The sequence below is a fragment of the Microcebus murinus genome, chromosome 10, assembly GCF_040939455.1.
Source record: "Microcebus murinus isolate Inina chromosome 10, M.murinus_Inina_mat1.0, whole genome shotgun sequence".
Classification (NCBI taxonomy): Eukaryota; Metazoa; Chordata; class Mammalia; order Primates; family Cheirogaleidae; genus Microcebus; species Microcebus murinus.
Window position 1 is genome coordinate 73,807,307 of NC_134113.1, and position 12,085 is coordinate 73,819,391.

A 12,085-nucleotide genomic window follows, 5' to 3' on the forward strand; every position below is an offset into this window, starting at 1 on the left:
GTTGGCACAAAGTGATTGGATTTAACATCTATCTTGAATATAGACCCCATTTCTGGTGGGTAGATATTAATGGTTGCATTCATTCTTGAAAGAAAAGACTCTTAAGTTTCATTTCTTTGTGAATGCCCCTGGATTTTGTGTGTGTGTGTGTTTCTTATAAATTTGATTCAAAGGCCCAGCCAATGAACCTGGGAGGATAGAGGGGGGAAAAAAGCCTTTTTCCTCTCCTACAAAATCAATGAATAAAAATATGAAAATAACTTTTCACAAGATGGCGCCGAAGGCAAAGAAGGAAGCTCCTGCCCCTCCCAAAGCCTAAGTCAAAGCAAAGGCTTTGAAGGCCAAGAAGCCAGAGTGCTAAAAGGCCTCCACAGCCACAAAACAAAGAAGATTGGTACATCACCCACCTTCTGGCAGCCAAAGACACTGTGGCTGCTGCCGAGGCAGCCCAAATATCCTCGGAATAGTGCCCCGAGGAGAAACAAGCTTGACTACTATGTCATCATCAAGTTCCCCTTGACCACTAAGGCTGCCATGAAGACAGAAGACAACAACACACTTGTGTTCATTGTGGATGTCAAAGCCAATAAGCACCAGATCAAACAGGCTGTGAAGAGGCTTTATGACATTGATGTGGCCAAGGTCAACACCCTGATTAGGCCTGATAGAGAGAAGAAGGCATACATTCGACTGGCTCCCGATTATGATGCTCTGGATGTTGCGAACAATATTGGGATCCTCTAAACCGAGTCCAACTGGCTAATTCTAAATATATATATATCTTTTCATCTTTAAAAAATATGAAAATAAAAGATGATTATTATAGGTCATAAACTATGAAGTGAGAAAGTTAAAAGGTAAGAAGATTTTTTTATTTAACATACAAATGAGAATTAAAACGCTAAAAACAATGGCAAGAAGTTACAAAAATATAAACCTGGATGGGCCGGGTGTGGTGGCTCACGTCTATAATCCTAGCACTTTGGGAGGCCGAGGCGGGTGGATTGCTTGAGGGCAGGAGTTCGAAACCAGCCTGAACAAGAGCGAGACCCGTCTCTACTAAAAATAGAAAGAAATTAATTGACCAACTAAAAATATGTATACCAAAAATTAGCCAGGCATGGTGGCACGTGCCTATAGTCCCAGCTACTTGGGAGGCTGAGGCAGGAGGATTGCTTAAGCCCAGGAGATTGAGGTTGCTGTGAGCTAGGCTGACGCCACGGCACTCACTCTAGCCTGGGCAACAAAGTGAGACTCTGTCTCAAAAAAAAAAAAGAAAGAAATTAATTGGCTAACTAAAAATATATAGAAAAATAGCCAAGCATGGTGGCACATGCCTGTAGTCCCAGCTACTTGGGAGGCTGAGGCAGGAGGATCGCTTGAGCTCAGGAGGTTGAGGTTGCTGTGAGCTAGGCTCACGCCATGGCACTCACTGTAGCCTGGGCAACAAAGTGAAACTCTGTCCCACCCCCCAAAATATATATATATATATATATATATATATATATATAGAGAGAGAGAGAGAGAGAGAGAGAGAGATGAAGTTAAAGGACCATGGAAACTATTTTTTTAAAAAATAAAAAAAATAAAAAATATAAAACAGAAGAATTAAGAATGACTTCTGGTTTGAGATCTAATTAAATATGAATGGTGCTACCTCAAGCTGAAATGGGGAGAACTGTTTGAGGAGTAGCTTTGGCAGGTTTGGCAGAGAAAATAGAGAATTCTGTATGGGAAATTTCGATGTCTGGACATTGAAAGAGGATCTCAGTTAATCCTCCCACCTATCGCATGAGGTAGATATTATTATCATCATCTTCACTGGACACATGAGATCACTGGGACTTAGAGTTTGCCTAGAACATGGGACAGACATAAACCTTGATCTGAAGCAATCTCACTCTGCAGTCCACGCTCATCCCAATAGCCCTAATAAAGTCACCTAAACTTCCAAACAAGAGAAAATCATAAAAGGCTTTAGGTAAAAGGGATACTTAAAATATGTAACAACCAGTTTGGTACCCTGTGTGCACTGTGGTTCTCTTGAATAGCCACAGAAAGTGGTCTGTGGGGTGGCAGGCTGGCCAGCCAGGGAGACCAAATGGGCATTTGCCTGCCAAGGGCCTGGCAGAGCTCCTCACCAGCACCCAGCCCTGCTCTAGCCCCGGGACAGAGAAATCAGGGGTTGAGTATGGGAATGTACCGGGTAGGTTGAGGTTGGGAGTGCCAGGGTAGTATCTAGTTACCAACATTTTTAGAAGAATTTCAGTAGTTTTACACTGAGTGGAACAGCAGCAGTGCAAAGCAGTAGAAAGTCAGCCATGGCTTTTAGCAAGGAGGATGTCAATGTATTGCTCCTTCTTTTCTGTCCAGAAACGTTATTTTCAAAAGCAGAGAAGTTGGATTTCAGTTTTGCTCAGTTTCCTGTCCTACAACCAACCCACTTGCTGCTACGCTAGTCCCTGGATAAAACCAACCAACCAATCTACCAAACATGGGAATGTGATATATAAGATAATTCATTTTAATGGAATTTCAACACAACAAAACAATTCAAGTATTACATGGAAATAATTAAACTCAAAAATTCGGATTCCTGTAGAGTTCAATCAGAAACATTTTGTATTACTACTAAACATTATCTAAACTATGTGTGCTCACTCCGACAGCACATATACTAAAATCGGAAAGATACAGAGAAGATTAGCATGGCCCCTGTGCAAGGATGACATGAAAATTCATGAAGCATTCCATAAAAAAATAAATAAATAAACTATGTAACTATAACTAAAACTAAGACTTTTAATAGTACTGACTATATGTTATGTGATCTTAAGGTGTTCATTTGTTCATATTTGTAGTTGTAACACTGGCATTATGATTATGCTTTGGAAAAAAGTCTTAACCTCCTAGACATACATACTGCAGTATTTTCTGGTGAAATGCTCTGATACCCAACAGTTAATTTAAATAATCTAGTGAGGAGGAGGTAGGAGTAGTGGGGCTATAAATGAAATAGATTGGCCATATGTTGAAAAATGTTGAATCTGGATAATAGATACTTAGGGGGTCATTATTCTAGTCTTTCTATTTTGTGTATCTTTGGAAATTTTCATAATAAAAAGTTTAAGAGTTCAATATTTATCCAATGTTTGGAGCCTATGGCTGCTGTTCAAAAACAGACACACAGGATACAAGATTGTAGATTGTTCTCTGTATTTCACTTGCTTTAGGGTTGTTTTTCTTTTCTTTTTCTTGCACTGAGGCCATGCTAATCTTCTCTGTGTCATTCCAATTTTAGTATCTGTGCTGCCAATGCTAGCACTAGGGTTGTTTTTCTTGAAAGGATTTTGTGAAATTGTACATTTCAAGATGAATATAAAAAGTAATGTGTATTTAACCATAACCTCTTCTATAGTAGCTTCTGGGTGCCTCCTCTACATGTCCAATCACAGCAATGAGAGTAAATAATTCCCTCTAATTTGGCCTCAACGCTCAACTAATGTCACATTAATTGCTACCTTTGTGTAGCTGCTGCCTGCCTGTAGCTAGTGATAACATTTTAAAATACATTACAAAACAGATAATGTTTTAGTGTCTAAATGCAGATATTAGCTTAGTAAGGTCTCCATTTTTCAGTAACTTTTTTTTTTGAGACAGAGTCTCACTCTGTCACCCAGACTTAGAGTGCCATGGCGTCAGCCTAGCTCACAGCAACCTCAAACTTCTGGGCTCAAGCAATCCTTCTGCCTCAGCCTCCCGAGTAGCTGGGACTACAGGCATGTGCCACCATGCCCGGCGAACTTTTTTTTCTATATATATTAGTTGGCCAATACATTGCTTTCTATTTATAGTAGAGATGGGGTCTCGCTCTTGCTCAGGCTGGTTTCGAACTTCTGACCTTGAGCAATCCGCCCACCTCGGCCTCCCAGAGTGCTAGAATTACAGGCGTCAGTCACGAGGGCCTTCTGTAATACTTTTTTTAAGTTAAAAACTTTAAATTCTGGGCCAGGCATGGTGGCTTAAGGTCAGGAGTTCAAAACCAGCCTGAGCAAGAGTGAGACCTGATCTCTACTAAAAATAGAAAGAAATTAATTGGCCAACTAATATATATAGAAAAAAATAGCCGGGCATGGTGGCTACATGCCTGTAGCCCCAGCTACTTGGGAGGCTGAGGCAGCAGGATTGCTTGAGCCCAGGAGATTGAGGTTGCTGTGAGCCAGGCTGACACCACAGCACTCTAGCCAGGGCGACATAGTGATACTCTGTCTCAAAAACAATTTAAATTCTGTTATCAGCTTAGTTCTTTATTATAAGACAGCCATATGCTGCCATAGAGGGGTCTCCAGAACTCACCTTTTACCCAACAATGTTGAAAATGTAGCCCCACAATATTTTAAAATTTCTAGCTATACATTATATAGTATATATCCCTAAGTAAGATATTCTTAAGATAGATTCCATTTCTTTTTTTTTTTTTTTTTTTGAGACAGGTTCTCCCTCTGTCCCTTGGCTGCTAGAGTGTACGAATGGCAGGATCATAGCTCACTGCAATCTTAAACTCCTGGGTTTAAGAGATCCTCTTGGCTCAGCCTCCCACGTGGCTGGGACTATAGGCATGGACCACCAAGCCCAGCTGATTTTTTTCTTTTTGCATAGACTGAGGTATCACTGTGTTGTCCAGGCTTGTCCTGAATTCTTGGAGTCAAGAGATCTTGTTGCTTTGGCCTGCCAACATGCTAGGATTATAGGCATAAGCCACCATGCTTGGCCTGGATTCAGTTTCTAGATAACTCTAATGGATTTGTTGAAAGAGAATTTATAAAAAGGTTTAAGTGAGTAGTCTAAGCTTGAATTTTATGTTCTTTTTTTTTTTTGAGACAGAGTCTCGCTTTGTTGCCCAGGCTAGAGTGAGTGGGGTGGCATCAGCCTAGCTCACAGCAACCTCAAACTCCTGGGCTCAAGCAATTCTTCTGCCTCAGCCTCCAGAGTAGCTGGGACTACAGGCATGCACCACCATGCCCGGCTAATTTTTTCTATATATATTAGTTGGTCAATTAATTTATTTCTATTTATAGTAGAGACAGGGTCTCGCTCTTGCTGAGGCTGGTTTTGAACTCCTGATCTCAAGCAATCCTCCTGACTCAGCCTCCCAGAGTGCTAGGATTACAGGCGTGAGCCACTGCGCCCGGCCTTATGTTCTTAATAATTTAAAATTTCAAAACATATGTCTGAGAGTTGCCTAATATTTTCTCTATTCATTTTTATAGGTTGAAATAAACTATTCTTTTGTGAATTTTTAGTAGTCTATTTTATATGATATATATAAGAATTTAATCACAAACATAAATGTAATGACATTTACAAAACCTAAGGAGATCAAGAAAAGATGTGTGAAATGTTAACTTTTTTTTTTTGACAGGGTATTGCTCTGTTTCCTGGGCTAGAGTGCAGTGGCATCATCATAGCTCACTGCAACCTCAAACTTCTGGGTACAAGCCATCCTCCTGCCTTAGCCTCCTGAGGAGCTGGGACTACAGGCATGCACCACCATGCCCGGTTAATTTTTCTATTTTTTGTAGAGATGGGGTCTCACTATGTTGCCCAGGGTGGTCTTGAACTCCTGAGCTCAAATGATCCTCCCACCTCAGCCTCCCGATATGCTTGGATTATAGGCATGAGTCGCTGCACCCAAACAAATGTATTTAATTTTTCAATCCTGTCAACCTGGTATTTACTAGTGCAAGAAAAAAATTTTTTGAATGTATAATTTGACCTACAGTTGACTCTTGAACATTGTGAGGATTAGGGGAACCAACCCCCTGTGAAGTTGAAATTTTGCATATTACTTTTGACTCCCTAGAACTTAACTACTAATAGCCTACTCTTGATCACAAGCCTTATGGATAACATAAACAGTTAATTAGCACATATTGTGTATGTTATAAGTATTATGTATAGGCCAGGCGTGGTGGCTCACGCCTGTAATCCTAGCACTCTGGGAGGCCAAGGCAGGCAGATTGTTTGAGCTCAGGAGTTCGAGACTAGTCTTAGCAAGAGCGAGACACTGTCTCTACTAAAAAAAATAATAAAAATATATTAACCAGACAACTAAAAATAGAAAAATTAGCTGGGTGTGGTGGCACATGCCTGTAGTCTTAGCTACTTAGGAGGCTGAGGCGGGAGGATTGCTTGAGCCCAGGAGTTTGAGGTTGCTGTGAGCTAGGCTGACGCCACAGCACTCACTCTAGTCTGGGCAACAAAGTGAGACTCTGTCTCAAAAAAAAAAAAAAAGGTATATGTACACAGTATTTTTTCAATAAAGTAAGGTAGAGAAAATAAAATGTTATTAAGAAAATCAGGCCAGGCGTAGTGGCTCACGCCTGCAATCCTAGCACTCTGGGAGGCCAAGGCAGGCAGATTGCTCGAGGTCAGGAGTTCAAAACCAGCCTGAACAAGAGCGAGACCCTGTCTCTACTATAAATAGAAAGAAATTAATTAGCCAACTAATATATATAGAAAAAATTAGCCGGGCATGGTGGCGCATGCCTGTAGTCCCAGCTACTCGGGAGGCTGAGGCAGCAGGATTGCTTGAGCCCAGGAGTTTGAGGTTGCTGTGAGCTAGATTTACTCTTCATTAAGTGGCAGCATATCATCATAAAGGCCTTCATCCTCATGATCTTGGGAATGAGTAGGCTGAGGAGGAAGAGAAAGAGGAGCAGTTGGTCTTGGTGACTCCCAGGGTGACAGAGGCAAAGAAAATTGGCATATGAGCAGACCCATGCTCATACACAGTTCAAACCTGTGTTGTTCAAGGGCCAACTGTATACCTACCTTTGAGAATAAAATTTCACTTTTTTTTTTTGGAGCTGGGAGTCTCACTCTGTTGCCCAGGCTAGACTCAAACTCCTGGGCTAAAACGATCCTCCTGCCTCAGCCTCTCGAGTTTCTTTTTTTTTTTTTTTTTTTAGGCTAGATCAAACAGAAGAAAAGCCTCTCGAGTTTCTAGGACTACAAGTTCATGCAAAATTTCACTTTTGAAAAGTATGGTGGCCCCAGTGTAAATTGAGATTAAAGGTGATGCATATGTTAGCCAGATTTAGTCATTCTTCCATGTAAGTATACTTCAAAACATCATGCTGTATATGGTAAATACATACAATTTTATCTGTCAACTTAAAAAATAAAAAAAAATTTAATTGAGATTACATTTGTATGTAGGGTCATTTACTCACAAATTGATCTCTTTGAAGAGCTTGGTGTTTTTTTAAGCCTAGAGTGTCAACAACTTTGTGAAGTGGTAAAGAATTTTCTTATACTTAAGGACAGAGAAGCTAAATATAGGGAGATGAAGTTATTTTATCCATCTCAAATCTTGAAGAAATGAGAGTATAAGTCTAAAATGGTTGATTCATGTTCCTGGCTCTTCACTACTAAGTAATGCTCTCTCCTACTCTTAGTTAATAACATGCATAGCGAAAATTAAGCCTCTTATGTTGCCTTGGATTCTGTTACTTTAAATAGGAACCCACCAGATTATAATTTTCACTTGTTTGAAGATTGTTGGAGTCTGGTATTAATTTTTTTTTCCCTTCCAAAAAATCACAATGGGCAAGCTGGAAGTCAGAAACAATTATCCCCACAGTACAATTAAATTGGCTTTTCTCCCAGCATCTTTCTTGCCACCTTTAATTATTGTTTGAGTCTGAAGTTAAAGGAAATAGTCATAGGAGAAGAATTCTTAAGAGAGACATACAGAGGCGAGTGAGTCCATAGTTTTCCTAAAACAGAATAGGTGCTTTGCAAATGTTTTCCAAAGACTATTATGTAAGCTTGTATTGCTCCCTAGAAATGATGCTTGTGGAGGGGAGTATAAGCTCGGAGGATGACGGTTGCTCAGAAAGGAGCTAAGGCAAATAAACATCCTCAAATTTCTCTTTAAGATTTCAAGCCTGGTTCAATGATGGGATTATGGCTAAATTGCTAAATTTAAAATAATTGCCTCATGAATGGTCATATTGATTATGACTGAAAAGCACGGAGGATCTTTGTTCTATTTTTAGAATAGATGCATGCTCTTTGTTCAGGAAGCTGAGGGATGCACTTAACCCATCAATTTTCTGAAAGCATAAACTGTTGTGTGGTTGTGGGGAAAGACAAAACAGTTTCTGACTTCTAGAAACTCTTGGCTGCACAAGTTGGGAAGAAAAGGTTAATGCTATGGTCTGAATATTTGTGTCTCTCCAAAATTCATATGTTGAAATCCTAACCCCCAAGGCAATGGTATTAGGAAGTGGAGCCTTTAGGAGGTGATTAGGTTATGGAGCTGGCCCCCTTTATGAATGGGATTAGTGCCCTTATAAAAGAGATCCCAGAGAGCTAGTTTCTTTCTTTCTTTCTTTCTTTCTTTCTTTCTTTCTTTCTTTCTTTCTTTCTTTCTTTCTTTCTTTCTTTCTTTCTTTCTTTCTTTCTTTCTTTCTTTCCCTTCCTTCCTTCCTTCCTTCCTTCCTTCCTTCCTTCCTTCCTTCCTTCCTTCCTTCCTTCCTTCCTTCCTTCCTTCCTTCCTTCCTTCCTTCCTTCCTTCCTTCCTTCCTTCCTTCATTTTGAGACAGAGTCTCGCTTGGTTGCCCAGGCTAGAGTGAGTGCCATGGCGTCAGCCTAGCTCACAGCAACCTCAAACTCCTGGGCTCAAGCGATCCTTCTGCCTCAGCCTCCCAAGTAGCTTGGACTACAGGCATGCACCACCATGCCTGGCTAAGTTTTTCTATATATGTTTAGTTGGCCAATTAATTTCTTTCTATTTATAGTAGAGACGGGGTCTCGCTCTTGCTCAGGCTGGTTTTGAACTCCTGACCTGGAGCAATCCGCCCACCTCGGCCTCCCAGAGTGCTAGGATTACAGGCGTGAGCCACCAAGCCCAGCCAAGTTCTTTTCTTTCACCATGGGAGAAGAACACAGTGAGAAGGTGCCATCTATGAACCGGAAACTGGCCTTCACTAGCCATTGAATCTGTCGGTGCCTAGATCTTGGACCTCTCAGCCTCCAGACAGGAAGAAATAAAGTTCTGTTGTTTATAAGCCACCCAGGTTATGATATTTTGTCATAGCAGACCGAACAGACTAAAACAATGAATACACTTGAAATAATTAATAATACAATACTAAACTGCGTGGGACCAATCATGAATGCCTCTGAATTCAAAGTGGGAGAGAATAGATGAATGAGAGTTCTGTGATTTAAAAAGGTGTTAGAAATTGTATGTGAAGTCTGGAACAGAGAACTCAGTTTCAAATTCTGGCATGTGGCCAGGGTCTAAAGATGCTGAATCCAAAATATACCCAGATCATACTCGGGTTTCTCTTCAGAATGAACAAATCTTTCGCCTTTTACTGAAGATTTCCATGGAGAGAAGCAGTTATGAGTTGGTAACCAAATTTTTTGAGGTCTTGCTCAGGCAAAGCTAAAAAAATATATATATATATAGCCCCCCAGATCAAGACTGGTAGTTTGTTTATTATTCGGCTATCCAATAGAATGTTTTCAACATTAAGGTTTTTAGATGAAATGGAGAAAGATTACAAATTTATAACATGCAATCAAATTCATCAATGAATAGCCAAGTTAAATTTTTTGATGATTGAAAATCACACATCCTTTGCTTCATTTCCATATTCACAGTTATTTATACTCTTGAGACTATTTTGGATCTCTGTGTGTACAGCACTGTATATCTATAGGACTTTTATTCATTGTCGTATCCCTAGAACATTACCTGGTGTATAGTAGGCATTCAATGAGAATTGTTGTGTAATGAATGAATTTTCGTGCATATATGTATATATATGCACACATGAATATATGTATAGTCATTCAAATTAGTCTCAAGGATAAGTCATTATAATAGTCACAAGTTGGAGTTATTTACATAAGAAAGAATAACCATAATTCACAATGGTGATCATCTTTTCTCATAGAAACACACACACACTTTAAAGAGAAAGGTTTTGAATTACAAAAAGCATTAGATGCCTGTTGTAAATTTTTAACAGTACAGAAATATGAAAAATAAAAAATGGAAGATTTTCAGATTTTTTTTTTTTGCGTCCACTCCTGGTGGGTTTCAGATGTTCTTATGCACAAACATATGTATATAGTTTATTTTTAACACAACATAGAATCATACTATGTATTTTTCTTTTCTTGCTTTTTCCATTCAACCATATATTAGATTTTTTTTCCACAAGCACAATATCATTCTCAGCATCATATAGATAATACTAGAATTTATTTAACCATTTTCTATTGATAGAAATAAGATTGTCTTCACTTTTTAATATAATAAACAATATTTCAGGGAACGTCACTGTATACATATTCTATACTTGTGTATTTCTGTAAGAGAAATTCTGAGCAGCAGAATTGATAAATAAGAGGGTAAGAGTATTCTAAATTTTGATAGAAAATCTGCATTCTATTGTTATATTTTCAATTTTGATATAGTAAGAAGGAATCCAGCTAACCCAGGAAAATACCTTCTGCAGAAGACTGCTAAGATTTCTTCCTCATCTTATGGGCTGGTTTCCAGGGTAGCCTACCTTAGTTGCTAAAGCTCTAGTGCATATCATTGTCACATACTTAACAAGACATAACTCTGGGACATTTTCCAGAATATGGAATTATATATTTCTTTGGGTTTTTTAATTTTTTTTTTTTAGATGAGGTCTCATTCTCTTGCCTAGGCTAGAGTATAATGGCTCATTCATAGCTTGCTGCAGCTTCCAACTCCTGGGCTCAAGTGATCCTCCTGCCTCAGCCTCCCAAGTATTTGGGCCCACAGGTGTGCACCACCACACCTAGCTAATATTTTTTAAACATTTTTCATAGAGATGGAGTCTTGCTATGTTGCCCAGGCTGGTCTCAACCTCCTGGCCTCAAGTGATCCTACCCCCTTGGCCTCCCAAAGTGCTGGGATTATAGGTGTGAGCCCTAGAATGTAAGTTTTGTTTTTTTTTTTTTTTTTTTTTTTTTGACTAGAAGGGACCCTAGAAACAATCCCCTTCTTTAGAGAGTATAGTTTTAGTTGCAAGTTAAAGAAAATAACTCATACTGGCTGAAACAATAAAAGGAATGTATTGGCTCACGTTAACTGAAAAATTCCAGATATTGGGTAGGCTTCCTGACTGATTTGAGCCAGAGTTTATAGTATAATCTGCTTTTCAGTGATTCTCTTGGCTTTGTCCCATTCTGTGTGTTGGCTTCATCCTCAGCCTGGCTTTCCTAGTAAGGCTACCAGTAATTCTCAGGACTGTATGCTTATTTACAACCAAGGTGAGAAAAGAATGTTCCTTTCTCCAATTATCAAATAAAAGTCCTGAACTTCATACTAATTAGACCAGCTCAGGATAGTTGTTCATCCCTGAATCAGTAACTCTTACAAGAGACATAGGTTCATAAAGCCACGAGGAGTAAACCTAATCCCGCCTGGACAACATGAGTGCTATACAACCAAGGAGGAGGGAATGGATTTTGATTAAACAACCACTTATTAGGGAGGAACTTCCTTTCCTCCTGCCTAATGTTTCCATATAGAGGGACATCTACTACAGTAACACTCATGACCCCTACTTCACCCTGCCCTGGCTGACTGGTAGGTTAGCAAAGTCTTCATGGCCTTTCACTGGATGGAGCTAATATATTAATAATGAAAGATTGCAAGCATTGGAGATTCAGCTATTTTCTTTCCACCTGGGGCTTATATAGGACAGCAAAACTGAACTGGGAAATGTAGATGCTCTGCAGGCTCAAATATCCCCTTCTGTGGGCTGTGCTGGGGTCTGGCCAGGGGGAAGAGGAGATTGGCAGGATGGAGAGTAATGCAGCAAACCATGTTGGCACAGGTCCAAAGCTCTTTCTTCAAATCAGCTTTATCAGTAATAGAGTCTATATTTAGTAACAGAGTTTGTTTTCCAACTGCTGGTGTCCTATCTTCCAGGTACGGTGGCTCATGCCTGTAATCCTAACACTCTGGGAGGCTGAGAAGGGAGGATTGCTCAAGGTCAGGAGTTCGAAATCAGCCTGAGCAAAA

The 12,085-nt window shown here is 39.7% G+C and overlaps 2 non-coding genes and 2 pseudogenes across 2 annotated transcripts; 3 read left to right on the top strand and 1 right to left on the bottom strand.

Annotated features, from left to right (window-relative positions):
* The first annotated feature begins 266 nt into the window (after positions 1-266).
* Positions 267-744, top strand: LOC105862288 (large ribosomal subunit protein uL23 pseudogene; annotated as a pseudogene).
* A 1,909-nt stretch (positions 745-2,653) lies between these two features.
* On the top strand, positions 2,654-2,760 carry LOC142873524 (U6 spliceosomal RNA). Its single transcript, XR_012921544.1, has one exon. It is a non-coding gene; the product is annotated as a U6 spliceosomal RNA (small nuclear RNA).
* Positions 2,761-3,231: 471 nt separating this feature from the next.
* Positions 3,232-3,325, bottom strand: LOC142873564 (uncharacterized; annotated as a pseudogene).
* Positions 3,326-9,345: 6,020 nt separating this feature from the next.
* Positions 9,346-9,462, top strand: LOC142873498 (U5 spliceosomal RNA). Its single transcript, XR_012921520.1, has one exon. It is a non-coding gene; the product is annotated as a U5 spliceosomal RNA (small nuclear RNA).
* The last annotated feature ends 2,623 nt before the right edge of the window (positions 9,463-12,085 follow it).